Below are 17,931 nucleotides of genomic sequence, written 5' to 3'. Positions count from 1 at the left end.
TGTATAGAGTGCCTTTCACCTGGGGATCTGAGTGCTTCCCTAACATGTGTGTGTTAAGTCTCACAGTCATCAAGGTATGGTTTGTACATTTATTAGTTGGTTGAACAGAGTTTATTGTTCCGGTCTCAGGTGAGAACAGGGACTAGAAATCATCATTCTCCAGCATCTCCAGTTAGCCATTGTATGAAAGTTACCATTGGATATTGGGAATTGTAAGATTCAGCCTAAAAAGATGTGAGGGAAAACAATTTGTCAGCAATGGCAGGAGGGAGATGGGTTTTCAATGTGATTACTGAAATGAATGGGGCTTTTATAATATTTCATTAACCAAATGCATTTTTCACATAGCTTTGGACCTGGTTCTGGCTTCAGCGTTTTAGCTAAAAAATGCTCCTTCTCTTTTTTACTATGTGGGCTTTATTAACACAGGTCTTAGCTATGTTAATGCAACCCTTCCAATGGAATTTTCATTGACTTCAAACAGAGACTGTTCTTGTGTATGCCATGCAGCAAATGCACCCAGAAGGGACCTGACGGAACAAACCCTTCCTCTGCAACGTATACGGGATCCAAAACAAACCTCCGACACTCCTAATGTTTCTGCCCAAGAAAGCAGGCATCCTCCAAGTAAATACTGAGCTGCAGGTCCGCAGGCAAGCTGCGAGTAAATCAGCTTCACCTGAAATGGAATGGAAAGTAGAGTTCAAGGTTGCTAGTGAATTGGTGGCTAAATGCCAATACCATTCACTTCAGGGCAGTATCAAATGATTCATTTGATAGCCTGGCAAACAAATCTAGTAAAAATAAGATGTTGTAACTTTCTCCTCTGACCGCTGCAGTAGAGGTTCTATGCTACTGCCTTACTGAATAGCAGCTATCTCTTGGCACAGTTCCTTCTCTTGTACAGTGCATCAGTTGTATTCCAAAATGCTGCTGCTCTTGCCAGGAGCTGAGGCTGCTGTTTCCACACTCTCTATCTATGGATCTGCTACAGCATATTCACTTACAGTTTCTGCCAGTCTTCTGGCCTGTTGTTTATGTGCCCTCCACATTTGCATATTTTACATTACAGGAGTACTTTTTGGTTTGTTCTCTCTTTTCTGTGTGCTCCCCTAATTAATGTGTATCTGGAGTAACACATCTAGCCCCATAGTAACAGAGCGACCATTAACTGCAGCTCGCAAACAGCAAATGGGCTGGGTAGTAAAACATGCATGGGGAGGAAATTGAGTACAGGATCTCATGCCAAACTATTTCAGATCCAATGTTTAAAACACACGCACGCACACACACATGCAGCCACTAGGATGCCTTCCCTGCCTGTAATTACTCTTTTACCATTGTCCTTGTGCTAGAACATCTGTTGCCTTCTCACTAACTGTCTTCCCATAGCTCTGGCATCCCTGGATCATGTTGATGCAGCAGCTTCTGGTGTCCTCTGTGACCTTTCGCTTATTCTCCAAGGCTTGCTGCAGACTGGCATGTGTAACTTTCTGTCTCAGTGCAGCATCTCTGCATTGTTTTTTCTATGAATTACTTTTCTCCTCCCCATGTGGCTGCTAATATGGGTGGGCAGCACAGTAATACTTTGGGAAGGATGGTCTCATGGTAAAGGCATTAGACTGAGACGCCAATCTGCATTCATTTGTTGACTGTAACATACACACGTGTGACCTTGGCTAGGTCACATAATCTCTTTCCTTTTCTATATACTTATATGGCCCCATTACCCAAGTACCTGAGCACTTCATAATCTCGGTGCACCACTGTGAGGTAGGGCAGTGCTCCTAGCATCATTTTACAGATGGGGTAACTGAGGCGCAGCAAGACTAAGGGTACATCTACACTTCAATTAAAAACCTGCATTGGGCTCAAGGGGCTTGGGCTAAAGGGCTGTTTAATTGAGGTGTACATCTTCAGGCTCAGGATGGAGCCTGGGATCTGGGACCCTCTCATCTTACAGGGTCCAAGAACCCTGAGCGTCTACACCACAATTAAACAGTCCCTTAGCCCAAGCCCTATGAGCTTGAGTCAGCTGGCACGGTCCAGCTGCAGGTGTCTAATTGCAGTATAGACATACCCAAAGTGACAGGCTAGTACACAACCACAAGACCATCCTTCTTCTCTATGCTTCAGGCCCCCATGTGTGTTAATATATTCACTTCTTTTGACTTGTCTATTGAGATTGCAAGCTCTGTGGAGTAGCAAATGTCTCCTATGATGTTGGCCCAGCGCCCAGTCCAACAGGGCCCTCACCTGGGTGGAGGCTTCTAGGAGCTATTGTAACACAACTGTAATAATAATTAATAAAGTACAGTTCTGTACCACCCTCTTGGCAGAGGACCTCACGCATGAGTAAATTAAGGCCCTTGGGAGATAAGACAGGATTGTTGTCCCCATTTTACAGACTGGGAAGCCTGAGATACAGGAAAGCTTCTTACACAAGATGTCAGTGGCAGAGATGGCAACAGAACCAAATCTCCTGAATCTCAGTTCCTAACTGCAAGACTCTCCTTCCTTTCTGTGCAGTGTGTCTGATTTCAGTCTCACTCTTGTTGCTGGAGGATGAATTATCACTGTAAGCATCAGGAAGTTGTTTATGTCCCTTGTAGAGTCTTTGCTGTTGAGTTTCCGCTTTCTTTCTGAGCTGTTTTCTTCCATCTACTTTATTGTCTCAGTCAAGCATTTAATTCATGCAGCACCTCTCCTACAAAGTATCTTAAAATACTTTAGAATAGAAAATAGAGTGTATGTTAATGGGTAAGCAAGACATAGGATAACCATTCAAAAGAGTTACTGCACACAAGTGAGTGATAATAACCCAGACTGCAGAACATCTGACGTAACCACAAGGTGTTAATTGCAATTCTGTAGGCACTGTATCAAAGGTCAGGCATCTCCATTAGCTTCTCATGCCTTTCAGGATCCACTTCAAATCTGACCTCTTAGTCTCAAGTTGCAATGGGGGAGGTTTAGGTTGAATATTAGGAAAAACTTTTTCACTAGGAGTGTAGTGAAGCACTGTAATGGGTTACCTAGGGAGGTGGTGGAAACTCCTTCCTTAGAGGTTTTTAAGGTCAGGCTTGACAAAGCCCTGGCTGGGATGATTTAGTTGGGAATTGGTCCTGCTTTGTGCAGGGGTTTGGACTAGATGACCTCCCGAGGTCCGTTCCAACCCTGATATTCTATTAAATAACTCCTCTCCTTCCCTGGTATATATCCCTCTGATGCATTTATAGAGAGCAATCCTATCTCCCCTCAGCTTGTCTTTTCTAAGAAGCAGAATGGCATGATTCTCTTTCTGCATCGGGCGTAAAGGCCCACCCATAGTCAGCCTTCTCCTGCAGTTCCTAGACAGTAACTCCCTACTGCAGTCTGATTCAGGGTATTTAGCTCTCAGTTCACTGGGCTGTAGAATTCCAAGCAGGACTATTTTCACTATGTTACAGTGCTTCCAACTGACATCTGCCTGCGTCAGGACTGCAGGCTTTATCCTCATGATTATACATTAGTTCTACCAGGTGCACCCTGTCTCTAATGGATCAAGCCAACACCCCTGGTCAAAATGACCCCTGAACCTGAGGGAATGTTTGGAATCCGATCTTGATTGCTCATGCACATCCTCATGATTATAAAATAAGTGATAGGCAAGGAGCCATTCAGTGTGAATCACCATGTTTTGGTTCGCCAGTTTAAGCTCTCTGATGATGAAAATACACCCAATTGTCACCTAATGTAACTCTCATATGAACAAACTGTGCTTTTTGTCATTAATCATTAACTACTTATCTGCTTCACAGGGTATTGTGTGGAAGCAGGTAATTAATGCATCACTGGGCCCATATTCTAAATGGAGGAACTGAAGCCGAGAGGTCTAAAGCCACGTATTCCTGGGAAAATTTGCTCCAGTTTAACTTAAAACTGTTGTTAACCGAGTTAGTTAAACCAGTGGAACCCCCTGTGTGGACACTCATTTCCATTTAAGAGTGGCTTGTTTCATTTTAGCTTTAGCCAACTTCTGTTTGATGTAAACTAAACCTGGTGTAAATGGAAACGTGGGTGTCCACATAGCCTTTGCCACCAGTTTCATTAGCTAAAACCATGCAGCTTCCTCATGTAGATGAGTCCTTAGTGACTTCTTGCCCAAGAGAACAGAATCAGAGAGCTATTTAGGCTCAGTCTTGTCACACTTGGAGCAGTTCTCAAGCTGGGAACTCTAACAGACCCACAGAGTTCAAATCCCAGCTGAGCCCCCACCTATGCGGTGGCTGACAACTTGGGCAATGTACCAAGGCCCTCCAGGGCTGACAGCATGTGTCTCCATGGTTTGAACTAAAGAGCCAGGCTTCTGGCTGACAGCTGTAACAAACTCGCATCTTCTGTGGACTGAGCGCAGAAGAAAACACCCTGACCAGCAGTTTCCATACAGAGGACTGGTGGAAAGTGGAACTGGATTTTGAAGCACTCCCAGCAGAGTACATCCTGCTGTTTGCTATAACCTGTAAGGGTGTGCAGAGCTCTCGGTACTGGTGTTAAAAGGAAGAAAAGTCTCCCTTCACAAACTGATGTGAATGTGCTGGCACTTGGGCCCAGACCTGAATAAACACCCTCTACGTCTCCTGATCTGCAACATGAGCAACTGCTTCAATAAAAACAACAGCTCCTGCTAGTAATGTCAGATCAGGTTCTATAGTTTGTAACAGCAGCTAGAGAGAGAGAGATTTACATCTGGGCTCAGAGAGAGCCCCTTTATGGAGCAAAGCCTCTACGTTGGCCTCCCAGTTTTTCAGGCTGACCATAGTACAGTCAGTGTTCTGCAGACAGCAGTGGAGCCAGTTAGCAGCCTTCCCCCATAAAACCAGCTGAAAGCCCTTCACTGTTGCTGTGCATTTAATTTCCCCATCCAGAGGCCAGTGAAGGCAAACACAGCTTGCATATGGAAACTTTTAATTAAACAGTGTGCTACTAACAGGGAATGGCTTTAGTTCTGATGGGAGAGTTTAACTGGTCTGTGTAAGAAGCTAGAAGGGGGTTGGAGCTGGGGGAGGAGGCAGAGAATGCTTGTCTACAGCCTGGGAATTTGTCCATTCATCAAACAGTCTGACCCGCAAGTTGAAGCTGTTCCAATTGCATGTCAACAGCATTGGCCATGCCTCATTAGGAATTACTTGTGAAAAGTCTTTTAAAAGAGCATTGATTCATTTTTTGGGTGCATTTTATGTATTTATTTTCATCACTGTGAGTGAGGAATTTGAGAGTAAATTGTTTCTGAATGGCTATTTTCCAGGGGAGAGAATAAAATTATTTTTTTCCTCTGCTGGATACTCCGGCCAAGATTTTTCAAACATGAGGGGGCCTAAAGTCAGGCACCTAAATAAGATGCCTGATTTGCAGGTGCTGAGCAGTCAACAGCATGCACTGGAATCAATGGGAGGTGCTGGGAGCTCAGCAATTTTGAATATCGGGCCACTTATTTTAGGTGCCTAAATATGAACTTAGGCTCCTAACTTTGAGCTCTCGGTTCTTAAGGCCTTGGCCTCAGGACATGTCTACACTAGCACTTACATCGGCAAAACTTTTGTTGCTCACGGTGAGAGAGAGGGGAAAAAAACAACCCCAAAACCTGCTTCCTCTGATAAGTGAATGGAATGCCCGAGCCCTCGCAACACTGACTCCCCCAAAGATCCATTTCCCCCTAAGGGACATGAATGAACTCCAACAGCATGAACATTTCCAAGGCTGGGAAAATAACATGAGGGGGAAAGGTGTCCAGGAAAGCTGGCTGTATTTTAAAGAATCCTTATTGAGGTTGCAGGAAAAAAAATCCCGATGTGTAGAAAGAATAGTAAATATGGCAGGCGACCAGCTTGGCTTAACAGTGAAATCCTTGCTGATCTTAAACACAAAAAAGAAGCTTACAAGAAGTGGAAGATTGGACAAATGACCAGGGAGGAGTATAAAAATATTGCTCAGGCATGCAGGAGTGAAATCAGGAAGGCCAAATCACACTTGGAGTTGCAGCTAGCAAGAGATGTTAAGAGTAACAAGAAGGGTTTCTTCAGGTATGTTAGCAACAAAAGGGAAGTCAAGGAAAGTGTGGGCCCCTTACTGAATGAGGGAGGCAACCTAGTGACAGAGGATGTGGAAAAAGCTAATATACTCAATGATTTTTTGCCTCTGTCTTCACAAACAAGGTCAGTTCCCAGACTGCTGCACTGGGCAGCCCAGTATGGGGAGATGGTGACCAGCCCTCTGCGGGGAAAGAAGTGGTTCAGGATTATTTAGAAAAACTGGCCGAGCACAAGTCCATGGGGCCGGATGCGCTGCATCTGGGGGTGCTAAAGGAGTTGGCGGATGTGATTGCAGAGCCATTGGCCATTATCTTTGAAAACTCATGCTGATCGGGGGAGGTCCCAGATGACTGGAAAAAGGCTACTGTAGCGCCCATCTTTAGAAAAGGGAAGGAGGAGGATCCGGGGAATTACAGCCCCTTCCCCAAGGACCTGCCCCTGCCTCTTCTCCTCCTTCTCCTCCCTGGAGCGGCAAGCGCACTGTGGTTCCACTCTTCCCCCTCCTTTGTGCCAGCAAGCAGCTGATCGACGACGGTGGGGGGGTGGGGGGGAGGGAAGGTAGCACGCTGCGGGAAGAGGCGGGGGAGTAGCCTGCCTGCTGCAGCAGGAGCCCCAGGAGCCGGCAGCACTAAGCTTCTGCCCCCACGGGGTGGGAGGGGTGGAGAAGAGCGGGCCTGGCCGGGGCCCCTTTGGACCGTGGGCCCGGCGCCAAGATAAATCCAGTACTGCCGGTCTCGGGTTCCGTCCGCCGGCTCCAGTGGGGCCGGGACCCAGTGTGCCAGTAAAAATCAGCTCGGCACGGGTGCCGCAGGTTGCCGACCCCTGGCCTAGGGGCACCAGCATTCTAGGTGCACCTAAAACGTCAAATGTTGCTGATCCCAGGTCCCGGCAGGGGGCGGGGCCAGCTGAGCAGGAGACAGCCCCACGCAGCCCTGCTGGAGGGCGCCTCACTCGACCCAGCAGACACAGTCACCTCCCAGCAGGGCTGGTGAGTGGGGGCAGGGCAAGGGACAGTGGGTGTCTGGGAGGGTTTGTGGGGGGGCTCTGGGCAGTGAAGGGGTGGGGGTGCTAGGCAGTGCGGGGCGCTGGGCACTGGGGGGTCAGTGTGGGGAAATGGGAAGTTTTGGGGGGGCTGTGCAAGGGGCACTGGGCAGTGGGTGCCAAAACATTAAAAGTGGTGGTACCCCTACTTCTTGCGGAGGTTAGGAGCTCTGAGCTGCTGCGGGCGGTGGGGGTACTCCGCAGCTCCCGGCCGCCGTGGGCAGCAGGGAACCTGGAGCGCCGAGTCCCTGCAGGCAGGAGGAGGGAGCTCGGAGCCGAGGCCCCTTCAACTGCTCAGCCACGGGGGCAGTGTGTTGACCCCGCCAGGAACACGCAAGCTGTAAATCCAGCTCTGTTTCCTCCTCTCTCTCATTTTCACCGGACAAAGCCACGTCCAGTGCTGGGTCTCTACTGGACAGGGACAGTGCTGCACGGCACTGGGACTACGCAGCTTCAAACCAGATGAATGCCCTCCCACGTCTCATGGGGTTTGCCCTGGTGCTTAGACCAGCTCTGTCCAACCAGTGCAGTCCTCAGGGCTGAAATCCCAGCCCATATTTAAACCCCAGTGGCTTTTGGAATTTTTATCACTTTGTTCATTAAACCTTCTCAAGCACAGGTTCATTGATTCACCCCCATGTGACTCCAGAGTCCTGTTATGCGCTATACTACTAATCAGTTCGTAAATACCGATAAAGCTTGGTTACAAATGAGATCTCTCTCTAATTACAAAAAAAAACAAACCCTGAACCTGAATTGCTAACAAGTCTGAATATGACACACTCACAGTCTGCACTGATAAGGTTTCATCTCCTTGGTGGTCCTGATGTCACAAAGTGATTAGAACCAACCAATCTGGGGGTTTGGTTGGAAAAACATTCAGCTTTAGACCCTTCTCAACCCTCCAAATAAAACCTCCCAAATCATTTCTGTTTCTTCAGAAAAAATCCAGGCCCATTTGAAGATTCTGAGGGGAAGAGAAAGAAAAGTGGCTGGGATTTAAAGTGACTAGAGAGTCCCACCCTCCACCCCTGGCCCTCCGGACCTTTTCATCGGGCCCCTGCCCCATGGACCCAACCAGCCTCCCCGCCCTTTCACCATGAGCCGGCTGCACAATTTGCAGCTGGTTCAGTTCCAGGCCGTGCCAAGGAAACATCTGTACACACTCGTGCTCCACACCCTTCACTTCCTCACCCTCACATTCCGCCCCGACACAAAGTGGCGGGACCTTCTGCCACGTTTCGAGGGTGAGGAGCCCAGGTGGGCCAGCCTATACTCCACCCTGGTTCCAAGGCCTGCCGGGGATATCAGTTGGCGGCTCCTCCATGGGGCCGTGAGCACGGGCATGTACTTCGTGCGGTTTACCCCTATCCCGGACACCTGCCCCTTCTGCAGCATGAGGGACACCCTGGCACACTTTTATCTAGAGTGTGCCAGGTTTCAGCCTCTATTCCGGCTCATCTTAGATATATTATTACATTTTTGGTTGCACTTTTCCTCTCATCTGTTCATCTATGCACTCCCCATCAGTGGCCCCAAAAAGTCGCAGGACCTCCTTGTCAACCTCCTCTTGGCCCTGGCCAAACTGGCCATCTACAAAACCAGGGAAAGGAGGTTGGCCGACGGGATTCCCTGTGACTGTGGGGCCTATTTCCGCTCCTCAGTCCATTCACGCATCCGGGCAGAGTTCCTCTGGGCGGCATCCGCTGGCTCGCTTGTCGCCTTCGAGGAGCAGTGGGTGCTGTCCGGGGTTCTCTGCTCGGTGTCCCCGTCAGGTTCCCTTCGTTTAGCCCTTCGACCACATTCCTATAAAAGAAAAGAAAAAAAAACAACACTCTCCTGTAGCCATCTGGCCTGACCCTGTCACAGGACCTTTACCAATACTGGCTCTGACTTTGGGGAATCCCTTAATATTTTAGAAATATTGGAAAACCTAACAATTTTCCAGCCATGTTATAGGATCGCACCAAAGTATGCGGAGGAGCTATTGAGGGAAATGGTGCGTGAACAGCTCATCAATGAGAGCAATGGTTTTATAAGATACTGGGGACATGGGGAGGGTGACCTACAAAAGCTCTTTTTATCCAGACATTTGAAAAAGTCATCTAGAATTCATGCTTCATAAAAAATTTCCGAACATCAACTTCCAGGAGCAGAAGGAAATCAGGACTAAAAGTAACAAATGTGATAGACCCAGGCTAGTTGGGAACAGCAGAGTAGTAGAAGGGAGATCTACTGGCCATTGGATAAGCAGTTTTCTGTTCCCTGACTGACCAGAGCAGGGGCTGCTCCAGGCTAATGAGAACACCTGACTCCAATTAACCTGCTAAGAGTCAGGTGAGGCTGTTAAGCACCTGACTCTAATTAAGGCCCCTCTAATGCTATAATAGGGCTCACTCCAGTAAGGCCAAGGGGAGTCAGGGAGCCAGAGGAGAGGAAGTGCATGCGAGGAGCTGGGAGCAAGAGGCACTAGGAGCTGAGAGTGAGAAGGCATCCTGCTGGAGGACTGAGGAGTAAAAGCATTATCAGATACCCGGAGAAAGGTCCTGCTGTGAGGATAAAGAAGGTGTTGGGAGGAGGCCATGATGAAGTAGCCCAGGGATTCATAGCTGTTGCGCAGCTGTTCCAGGAGGGACGCTAGACAGCTGCAATCCACAGAGCCCTAGGCTGGAACCCAGAGTAGATTGTGGGCCCGGGTTCCCCCCAAACCTCCCAACTCCTGATCAGACACAGGAGGTTCCACTAGAAGGGAAGATCTCTGGGTTGTTCTCCGACCCACACAGTTGATCAGCAGAAACTGCAGGGATTGTTCTTACTCTTTTTTCCCCCATGCTGGCCAGTGATGAGGTTACCTGAGTGAATGGCAGATTTGAGCCATGGAAGTGGCCAAACTGAGGGCTACTGTGAATCTCTGAGGTGAGCAAAATCCGCCAAAAAGCACAGCACCCACCAAGGTAGAGGAGAAACTTTGTCACAGTCCCCAAAACACAACTTCAGCCTACTCTGCATCAGCCAGATCTAGGGTCCTAATTTTTTTTAATTGATTTAAAGTAAAACAACAGGTTGACGCTCAGTCAACCCATGAAACTCTTTGCCAGGGGATGTTGTGAACACCAAGACTATAATAGGGTTCAAAAAAGAACTAGAGAACCTGATGAAGGAAAGGTCCATCAATGGCTATTAGCCAGTATGGGCAGGAATGGTGCCCTTAGCTTCTGTTTGTCAAAAGCTGGAAATGGTCAACGGGAGATGGATTGCTTGATGAATACCTGTTATGTTCATTCCCTCTGGACAATTTGGCATTGGCCTTTGTCAGAAGACAGATTGCTTGTGCATCTGTGACTCTTCCAAGGACGGAAGTGAGATGGAGCGTACACGAGAATTTATGAAAGAGTGATCTAGAAGCATTCCACAGTGTTACAAATCATGGCCTTGTGAACAGACAGAAAGCATAGTGGGGGATTCTTCCCCCCCACCCCAGGCAATACAATGAATATAGCCTCTGTTTCCTTCCATTGGAATACACTTGCACACCTGCTGGGCCAAGACTGCTGCCTGGGACTGCGGGTGGTACAAGTGGCCAGCAGTGGGCCAGAAGGACGAGGACCATGCAGGAGGTTTGCCAATAGGGGCAAAGAGAAGCCCAAAGCACCTTGCTTTCAAAAGAGCCAAGGAGGAGAAGGACACAATCCACAAAGAGAGACTGCTCTAGAGGTTCCTGGATGAAGAGAGGTGGAGCAGACAGCGGGACTGATTGCTCAAGGAGAGAATGCTGGGTATGTGGGCCTGCAGGGTGATTCATCCAGCTCAGTTAAAGTGCCTGCACCAATGCATGTGCCAGCTGCAATGTCTGCAGGTGCACAGGTACATGCAGACAGGACAGTGGAATGGTGTTCCTGGTCCTGGTTCACAATGGTTGGAGGGTGGAGTTTCTAGCAGGGCCAGTGAACAAAATTACAAAGAAGAAGTGAGACCGCTAAACACTGAGGATGGAGTGGAGGCTAAGGATAATCTAGGCATGGCCCAATATCTAAACAAATACTTTGCCTCAGTCTTTAATGAGGAGTTTAGGGATAATGGTAGGATGGCAAATGGGAATGAGGATATGGAGGTAGATATTACCACATCTGAGGTAGAAGCCAAACTCGAACAGCTTAATGGGACTAAATTGGGGGAACCTAGATAATCTTCATCCAAGAATATTAAAGGAACTGGCACAGGAAATTGCAAGCCTATTAGCAAGATTTTTTAATGAATCAGTAAACTCAGGGGTTATACCTTTCGACTGGAGAATTGCTAACATAGTTCCTATTTTTGCGAAACGGGGGGGACATGATCTGGGTAACTATAGGCCTGTTTGACATCTGTAGTATGTAAGGTCTTGGAAAAAAATTTGAAGGAGAAAGTAGTTAAGGACATTGAGGTCAATGGTAATTGGGACAAAATACAACATGGTTTTACAAAAGGTAGATCATGCCAAACCAACCTGATCTCCTTCTTTGAGAAGGTAACAGATTTTTTAGACAAAAGAAACGCAGTAAATCTAATTTACCTCCATTTCAGTAAGGCATTTGATATGGTTCCACATGGGGAGTTATTAGTTAAATTGGAAAAGATAGGGTTCAATATGCAAACTGAAAGGTAGATAAGGAACTGGTTAAAGGGGAGACTACAACGGGTCATACTGAAAGGTGAACTGTCAGGCTGGAAGAAGGTTACTAGTGGAGTTCCTCAGGGATCGGTTTTGGGACCAATCTTATTTAATCTTTTTATTACTGATCTTGGCACAAAAAGTGGGAATGTGCTAATAAAGTTTGTGGATGACACAAAGCTGGGAGGTATTCCTAACACAGAGAAGGACCAGGATGTCATACAGAAAGATCTGGATGACTTTGTAAACTGGAGTAATAGTAATAGGATGAAATTTAATAGTGAAAAGTGCAAGGTCATGCATTTAGGGATTCATAACAAGAATTTTGGTTATAAATTGGGGAAGAAGGACCTCGGAGTATTGGTTGATCACAGGATGACTGAGCCACCAATGTGATATGGCCATGAAAAAAGCTAATGCGGTCTTGGGATGCATGAGGCAAGGTATTTCCAGTAAAGATAAGGAGGTGTTAGTACCGTTATACAAGGCACTGGTGAGACCTCATCTGGAATATTGTGCGCAGTTCTGGTCTCCCATGTTTAAGAAGGATGAATTCAAACTGGAACAGGTATAGAGAAGGGCTACTAGGATGATCCGAGGAATGGAAAACCTGCCTTATGAAAGGAGACTCAAAGAGCTTGGCTTGTTTAGCCTAACCAAAAGAATGATGAGGGGAGATATGATTGCTCTTTATAAATATATCAGAGGGATAAATATCAGGGAGAGAGAGGAATTATTTAAGATAAGTACCAATGTGGACACAAGAACAAATGGATATAAACTGAACACTAGGAAGTTTAGACTTGAAATTAGACGAAAGTTTCTAACCATTAGAGGAGTGAAGTTCTGGAACAGCCTTCCAAGGGGAGTAGTGGGGGCAAAAGACATATCTGGCATCAAGACTAAGCTTGATAAGTTTATGGACGGGATGGTATGATGGGATAGCCTAATTTTGGCAATTAATTGATCTTTGATTATTAGCAGGTAAATATGCCCAATGGTCTGTGATGGGATGTTAGATGGGGTGGGATCTGAGTTACTGCAGAGAATTCTTTCCTGGGTGCTGGCTGGTGAGTCTTGCCCACATGCTCAGGGTTTAACTGATCGCCATATTTGGGGTTGGGGAAGGAATTTTCCTCCAGGGAAGATTGGCAGAGGCCCTGGAGGTTTTTCGACTTCCTCTGCCACGTGGGGCCTGGGTCACTTGCTGGAGGATTCTCTGCATCTTGAGGTCTTCAAACCACAATTTGAGGACTTCAATAACTCATAGGTTAGGGGCTTGTTACAGGAGTGGGTGGGTAAGATTCTGTGGCCTGCGTTGTGCAGGACGTCAGACTAGATGATCATAAAGGTCCCTTCTGACCTTAAAGTCTATGAGTCTATGCTACCAATCTAGAGTGTCTTTGTAAGCTGATGACCCCCACATGTTGTTCAGACCCTATGGATAACACAAGCTCCTAAGTTTGTTCTGTGCTTAGCCCCTACGGAACAGCTGGGCTGGACGGCCTTTTCTCGCTGTGCTGTGTGGAGCAGTTCTGGGCACTAGGGATACGAAGAGGCTTCTGTTAGGATATAGATATTCAGGCCTATCTGCAAAGGCCTATACTTTAAGAATGTAGGTGTATTCTTGTCACTTAGCTAGTTATAAAGGTATAAAAGAAAGAATCAAAATCACTGTCTGCCGGTGTAAGGGCCTTCTCTTACTGTGACAGTCTGAGGCCTGGTTCTTAGGCTAAAGCCTTCAGCTAAGCAGCAGAAGCCAGCCATAAGCTGGGAAGTGTATGGTCACATCCTTACATTCCAAACTAGTCACATTGAAATAAGGTGCTATTGGGCTGTTAGGAATACAATCCTGTCCTGATATTCCTATCACCTCCAGAGAAAGGGAAGAGCCTAGAAGATGTAAAAGGAAACTTAGTTTGATAGCATCCTGTCTGGCAAGAACTCACTTATCAATAGCTGGGATGTGAAATCCTCATTTCTGTATTGTTCTATCACTGTAGTCTTCACTTCCCTATTGTTTGTCTGTATAATCTCTGTCTGGTTTTCTGAGTGTTTCTGTCTGCTGTATAATTAATTTTGTTGGGTGTAAACCAATTAAGGTGGTGGGATATAATTGGTTAAATAACCATGTTACCATATGTTAGGATTGGTTAGTTAAATTTCAGTAAAATGATTGGTTAAGGTATAGCTAAGCAGAACTCAAGTTTTATTATATAGTCTGCAGTCAATCAGGAAGTAAGGGGGAATGGGAACAGGGACTGGGGATGGGGGAATTGGGATCATGTTTTGCTAAGGGGGGAAATGAGAACAGGGAATGGGAATAGGAACAGGGACACAGGCAAGGCTCTGTGGTGTCAGAGCTGGGAATGGGGACACTAAGGAAGGAAACTGGAATCATGCTCGCTGGAAGTTCATCCCAATAAACCTCAAATTGTTTGCACCTTCAGACTTCGGGTATTGTTGCTCTCTGTTCATGCGAGAAGGACCAGGGAAGTGAGAGGGTGAAGGAATAAGCCCCCTAACATCTCTCAAGGACTAATTCTTGAAAATAAATATCAGTGAACTGCAACGCAATAGAAAATCACTGCTGCTAACATTGGTGGGTGATAAAATACTAGCAGAGTGGTAATTGATGATGAGGACAGGGCAGTGACACAGAGCAATCAGATCCCTTGATAAGCTGGACCCATTCAAAGAAAACAAGTTGGAAAATAACCAAATGAAAGGTTCTATACCTAGCAACAAAGCATGCAGGCCGCACCTACAGAATGGGGAAGTGTATCCAGGAAAGCACTAACTGTGAAGAGGATTTAGGGGCCATGCTGGGCAAGCCATTCAACATGAGCACCCAGTGTGATGCTGTGGTGAACAGGGCTAACGCCGTCATTAGATGTATGAAAAGAGCAGTGAGTAGCATAGGGAGGTGACACACCATCAGTAAGACTGGTCATGGAATACGGCATCCAGTTTTGGCGTCCACCTTTGAAAAGGATTTTGAAATATTGGAGATGGGGCAGCAAAAAGCAATGAAATGTTTTGAGGGCTGGAGAAAAATGCCTGCTAGTGAGCTATTGAAAGAGCTCAGCCTGTTTAGATTATCAAAAAGATCGGGAGGTGACGTCACTGAAGTGTTGAAGTGACTTAATGGAGAGAAAATATCTGGTATTAAAGAGCTCATTAATCTAGCAGAGAAAAGCATAACAAGACCCAGTGGCTGGAAACTCAAAAGAGACCAATTCATATTAGAAATAGGGCACAAATATTCAACAGTGAGGATTATGTATCAGAGGGGTAGCCGTGTTAGTCTGGTTCTGTAGAAGCAGCAAAGAATCCTGTGGCACCTTATAGACTAACAGACGTTTTGCAGCATGAGCTTTCGTGGGTGAATACCCACTTCTTCGGATGCAAGTGAGGATGAATCACCAAAGGAACAAACTAGAAAGGGAAGTGGTGGGAATTCTCCATTTCTTGATGTCTTCTAATGAAGACTAGATGCCTTTCTGGAATGTGTTTAGTCAAAAACTAGCTACTATGCTATACAGAAAGCATGCGATATGCAGGGTGTCAGATTACATGCTCTAATGGTTCCTTCTGGCCATAAAGTCTACTAACTTATGAACAACTGAGCGAGTCTCTCATGTTCTACTGTGTAGTCAGTGTCATCCCCACAATGAAGAGTCATTGTGTGGGGTGATCCAGGGGAAGCAGCTCAAACATCTAATGTGGCTGGACAGGGGCAGGACATCAGCACTGCAGGGGAGGGGTGGGTGTGGCAGTGACATCACAAGGGCCTTTGGCAGGACCTCAGCCTATTGGACAACGGTGGTGGGGAGGTGATGATCTCACAGAGAGATCTTGACATCAGCCAGGCAGGACAGGGGTGCAGGACAGGGGCAACCTTGGAGATCCCTGTGGCTTTGCTTCAGCACATCTCCTTCTCGAGGTCTCTCCTTGAGGACCAAGAGAGAATTCATTTTCACATACGTGAGCGCAAGGAGGACCCTCTTCGGAGTTTTCTCCTTTTCTTCTATTGATTTTGCTAGAAAACAGACGTCCCTGTATAGAAGGTAAGAGCCTCCGAGATGTTTGGAACCTGTTCAGTCTGATCCATCAGGTGCCGGCTGATTTTTAGGAAAGGAAAACACTAGATTGTGGGGGCAGCATTTTATTTCCGACCTAGGACTTTGTCCCTTAGAATTACTGGGGACATTAAGGTTTCTCCTTTTTGTTTTCCCTTTTCCTATCTCCCACTCCTTTCTCTTCTTCTCTTGCATCTTTGTCCTTTTCCCCTGCTCTCCTTTCACCACCACGACCTGTCTGTGAATGTGGAGTGGGGGGTGGGGGGGTTTGCACTCCAACTCTCATTGCGGGAGGCCCTCCCAAAGACACGTGGCTGGGTGGTGACCTGGGATATCTGGTGAGACCTCTCAGCTTTCTGAGTCTCAGAGTCTCAATGCTGATTGGGCGAGCATGGGGCTATTGTGAGGGAGGAGACTCAGGTCCTTGTTACTCTCTTTTAAGACCAAGGAAATAAGCCAGAGCCAAATGTGTTTGATTGCTCTTGCTGCTTTTCTCCATTCATTGTCTCTGAGTAATTCATGATTCTCTCTCTAATGGGCTAGTTCTTCTAAAATACTTACTGAATACTTAGGTTTTAATAAAGGCATATGCCAACTCATACTTCCAGTAACAAAGGAGTCAGGCGACACCCTACAGAATGGGGGACAATCCGCTGGAAAGCAGTGACCCTGAAAAAGATTTTGGGGCCATAGTGGATGAGCTGCTCAACATAATCTGTCAATGTGAAACTGTAGTAAAAAGGTTAAAGCCATTCTTGGATGGATAGAGTAGTGAGTATGGAAAGGGAAGCGATACAGCATTGGTGAGACTGATATTGGAATGCTGAATCCAGTTCTTGTGTCCACATTTTGAAAATTATGTTAAAAAATTGGAGCGGGTACAGAAAAGATTCATGATCGAGTGTTAGGGATGATGCCTTATATTGAGACATTGAAAAAGCTCAATCTGTTTAGTATGTACAAAAGAAGAATGAGAGGTGAGTTGCTTGACTTCATGGAGAGAAAATGTTGAGTATAAAAGGGGTCTCTTGTCTAGCAGAGACAGGCATGACAAGACTCCATGGATGGAAGCAGAAATCAGAAAAAGTATAATGACAATAAGACCCAGATTTGTAAGAGGGTGATTCATCATTGGAACAAACTACCAAGAGAAATGATGGCTTCTCCATCTCTTGATATCTTCTAATAAATACTAGATGCCTTTCTGGAAAATGTTTGAGTAAAAGAAAAACCCAGCTCTTCTGTCATACAGGAAGCCTTAGGATATGCAGAGGATCAGATTAAATGCTCTAATGGTTCCTTCTGGCCATAAAGTCTACTAACTTATGAAAACCTGATTGCGGCCCGGGGAAGAGCCTCTGGTGTTCTACTGTGTAGTCAGTGTCATCCCCACAATGAAGAGTCATTGAGTGGGGTGATCCAGGGGAAGCAGCTCAAACATCCAATGTGGCTGGACAGGGGCAGGACATCAGCACAGGGGAGGGGTGGGTGTGGCAGTGACATCACAAGGGCCTTTGGCAGGACCTCAGCCTATTGGACAAAGGTGGTGGGGAGCGATGATCTCACAGAGAGATCTTGACATCAGCCAGGCAGGACAGGGGTGCAGGACGGGCAACCTTGGAGATCCCTGTGGCTTTGCTTCAGCACGTCTCCTTCTCGAGGTCTCTCCTTGAGGACTGAGAGAGAATTCATTTTCACATACGTGAGCGCAAGGAGGACCCTCTTCGGAGTTTTCTCCTTTTCTTCTATTGATTTTGCTAGAAAACAGATGTCCCTGTATAGAAGGTAAGAGCCTCCGAGAGGTTTGGAACCTGTTCAGTCTGGTCCATCAGGTGCCGGCTGAATTCTAGGAATGGAAAACACTAGATTGAGGTAGCAGAATTGTATTCCCAATGTAGGGCTTTGTCCCTTAGAATCACTGGTTTTCCCTTTTTGTTTTCTCTTTTCCTCTGTCCCTCCTACCTTTCTCTTCGTGCTTCATCCTTTTCCTCTGCTCAACTCCCACCACCAGGAGCTCTGTGTGTGCAGTGGGGGCTGGGGGTGGGGGGGTTGCGGGAGGCCATCACAGAGAGGTGAGACTGGAATA

General features: G+C 46.7%; 1 long non-coding RNA gene across 1 annotated transcript; it reads right to left on the bottom strand.

Moving 5' to 3' along the window:
- Positions 1–453: 453 nt before the first annotated feature.
- Positions 454–8,070, bottom strand: LOC120382825. The gene is made up of 3 exons (XR_005588246.1): positions 7,900–8,070; positions 2,442–2,727; positions 454–679 (listed from the first exon to the last, which is right to left on the bottom strand). It is a non-coding gene; the product is annotated as an uncharacterized LOC120382825 (long non-coding RNA).
- Between the last annotated feature and the right edge of the window lie 9,861 nt (positions 8,071–17,931).

The sequence above is a fragment of the Mauremys reevesii genome, linkage group 15 (assembly GCF_016161935.1).
Source record: "Mauremys reevesii isolate NIE-2019 linkage group 15, ASM1616193v1, whole genome shotgun sequence".
Classification (NCBI taxonomy): Eukaryota; Metazoa; Chordata; order Testudines; family Geoemydidae; genus Mauremys; species Mauremys reevesii.
Note: the sequence above shows the minus strand (reverse complement) of the source record. Positions and strands in the feature narration are given on the sequence as shown.